This window comes from Cetorhinus maximus, unplaced genomic scaffold (assembly GCF_964194155.1).
Source record: "Cetorhinus maximus unplaced genomic scaffold, sCetMax3.hap1.1 HAP1_SCAFFOLD_3558, whole genome shotgun sequence".
In the NCBI taxonomy this organism is placed as follows: domain Eukaryota; kingdom Metazoa; phylum Chordata; class Chondrichthyes; order Lamniformes; family Cetorhinidae; genus Cetorhinus; species Cetorhinus maximus.
Window position 1 is genome coordinate 1 of NW_027599467.1, and position 2,979 is coordinate 2,979.

At 59.1% G+C, this 2,979-nt stretch overlaps 1 long non-coding RNA gene across 1 annotated transcript; it reads right to left on the reverse strand.

Annotated features, from left to right (window-relative positions):
• Nucleotides 1-185: 185 nt before the first annotated feature.
• LOC144678075 (uncharacterized) lies at nucleotides 186-2,737 on the reverse strand. Its single transcript, XR_013575933.1, has 3 exons — nucleotides 2,699-2,737; nucleotides 2,525-2,580; nucleotides 186-287 (listed from the first exon to the last, which is right to left on the reverse strand). It is a non-coding gene; the product is annotated as an uncharacterized LOC144678075 (long non-coding RNA).
• Between the last annotated feature and the right edge of the window lie 242 nt (nucleotides 2,738-2,979).

A 2,979-nucleotide genomic window follows, 5' to 3' on the forward strand; every position in this document is an offset into this window, starting at 1 on the left:
TGGGGATGTGGTTGGGGGAGAGGGCTGGGCCTGTTTGGGGATGGGGTTGGGGGGTGAGGGCTGGGCCTGTTTGGGGATGGGGTTGGGGGAGGGAGGGCTGAGCGAACGGATGTACAGGCAGGATGGGCCGAATGGCCTCCTCCTCTGCTGGAAGATGTTTGGAAGGACACGCGGGAAATCCGTCTCACCCTTTGCTTCCGCTTCTCAATCTCTCGCTGGGCTCGTTCCTTAAAAGGTGCAACGTTTGGAACCCCTGGATCTTTCTTGAGCTGTCTCTGGCCGCGGCCCTGATAGGGGTGGAGAGAGGGAGGGGGGGAGAGAGAGAGAGAGAGAGAGAGAGAGAGAGAACAAGGAAAACATTTTAACAGGCGATTCGGAGTGACTGTCTGCACAGCTTAGCACCGTTCTCCACTCCATGAATACTGCAGACTGTCAATCAGGCTGCTCGCACTCTCCTTACACACAGGAGGCCCTCCGCTCAACCTTCAATCAATCTCACTCGGTCCTGAGCCATAAGGTTGTGGAGGGTCAGCGCTGAGGGAGTGCCGCACTGTCAGGAGGGTCAGTGCTGAGGGAGCGCCGCACTGTCAGGAGGGTCAGTGCTGAGGGAGCGCCGCACTGTCGGAGGGTCAGTGCTGAGGGAGCGCCGCACTGTCGGAGGGTCAGTGCTGAGGGAGCGCCGCACTGTCGGAGGGTCAGTGCTGAGGGAGCGCCGCACTGTCGGAGGGTCAGTGCTGAGGGAGCGCCGCACTGTCGGAGGGTCAGTGCTGAGGGAGCGCCGCACTGTCGGAGGGTCAGTGCTGAGGGAGCGCCGCACTGTCGGAGGGTCAGTGCTGAGGGAGCGCCGCACTGTGGGAGGGTCAGTGCTGAGGGAGCGCCGCACTGTCGGAGGGTCAGTGCTGAGGGAGCGCCGCACTGTCGGAGGGTCAGTGCTGAGGGAGCGCCGCACTGTCGGAGGGTCAGTGCTGAGGGAGCTGCCGCTTGTCAGGAGTCTCCCGGGCCAACCTGCGCAGCCCCCCCTCGAGGCGCTGATCACTTGAAACCCACCTCCGCTGGGAGGGGGAACGTGCCAGTCCGTATGCCTGAGGCCAGACTCCCGGAGCTGCCGCTCCCGCTCGGAGCACGATCCCGCCGGGAGGTCGAACGTCCCCACCAGGACCCTGACTCCTGGGGGCCGACCAACGCGGAGGAGGTCCACGGACGCGCCGAGACTCTGCAAATCGGGAACGTGAGGCGACAGCGAGGTGTGGTGGTGCGGCAAGGGAGGGGAGCGCAGTAACATCCGAGCAGCCCACCTACCCGGCCCTTCACGCAGCGGCTACCCCCTTACGGGCGGGCAGGGTCTGCGCAGCTCACCCGCCGGCCTCGTCAGCCATCTCAGGACCCCCGTCGGAGCGGAGCTGAGAGACCCCTCGATACCGAGGGGCTGCCTGAGAGCAGGAGACCCCAGATTTGGGCCCAACGCTCCAACAAAATGCTGGGGGGGTTGGCGGGGAGGAACCTCAGCCTCTCAACCGTTCATCAGCCTACACATCCCTCCTTGTGACGTATTGCCTTCCTACTCCAATTGGAAAGCAAAAAGACTCCTTACCCAACTGGGTGATGATTGGCTATCAGCCAAACAGCCTCCCCCACCACCCACCGCCATTTTGAACATTTTTACACGCAAAGAAAATTCTACAAAAAAAAAACCCCAATCTTTTATTACGTCCCATTGATTTTTCTCCAAGGTTGCAGACAAGCAGAGCCCTGGAGATTGATCCTCAACTCCTGGGGACTCCAGGCCAATCCTGGAGGGTTGGCAACCCTAAGTCCAGCACAGCTCTGCTTGGGACTGGATGGGGAAGGGGGGGAAACAGAGTTAACGTTTCGAGCGCAATATGACTCTGCTTTGGAAAGTCCGAGCCGTAGAGTTATACAGCACAGAAAGAGGCCCTTCGGCCCATCCTGTCTGTGCCGGCCATCAAGCACCCATCTATTCTAATCCCATTTTTCCAGCACTTAGCCCCCGTAGCCCTGGATACGATGCCATCTCGAGTGCTCATCTAAATACTTCTTAAATGCTGTGAGGGTTCCTGCCTCTACCACCCCTTATTGGACTCGAAATGTTAACTCTGCTTCTCTCTCCACCGATGCTGCCAGACCTGCTGAGTTTTTCCAGCATTTGCTGTTTAAAATTGGATCTAATTTATTTTGTGCCGGTGGCCTAACCAGAGCAGTCTAAAATTCTGTCACATTGCAGCATGCAACCATGTTATTAAGTGTTGCAGTGTAAATTGGAGTTGTACAACTCTAAATCAGGACCATGTGCACGGTGCCTTTAAGCGCAGCGCACTCTGGGGGTTGTAGTCCGCCGGCCCCGTAATGCTCCATGGGAGGTGTAGTCCCTTGGCCCCTGGTTCAAAACGGCGCGGGCGGGCAGCCGGACTACAACTCCCAAGGCGCATTGCGCCCCCGCACTCGCAGAACGCATGCGCGCACGCCCGGGGCCGGCCTGCTGCTTCTTCGACGGCCTCCTGCTCACCTGGCTGCTGCCCTTCTTCTGGGCCTTGGCCAAACGCCGCAGTTTCTGCTTCCTCCCTGGATGGGGACACAAAGAGGAGGTAATGAAAGTCACGTTCACGCGCACGGACGACAAACCCGGTCGCGTCGCCCGAAGCGATAAAAAGTTCGGCTTGGGAGGGGAAGCGCCGCTCACCGCCGCGCGCCATCTTGGGAAGGTCGAGTCGAGTCCGCAGGCCGCCCTTCTGCCGGAAAGCGTGCCCGTCTCGCCCTGTCGCAAACAACCCCCTCCCCTTTTCTTTCCTTCTGGCTGTCGTAAAAGGCTTGAGCAAAACTGCTTTGCGGCATTTTGGCACTTGACATTGGCCAAAGTTTGGTGGGGGGAGGAAAGGGATAATTTTAGGAATTTGTTGATGATTTTGGGGTTTTTTTTGACGTGACTATGAAAAAATCCATCCCTTCGCCGCCTCGGGCTGC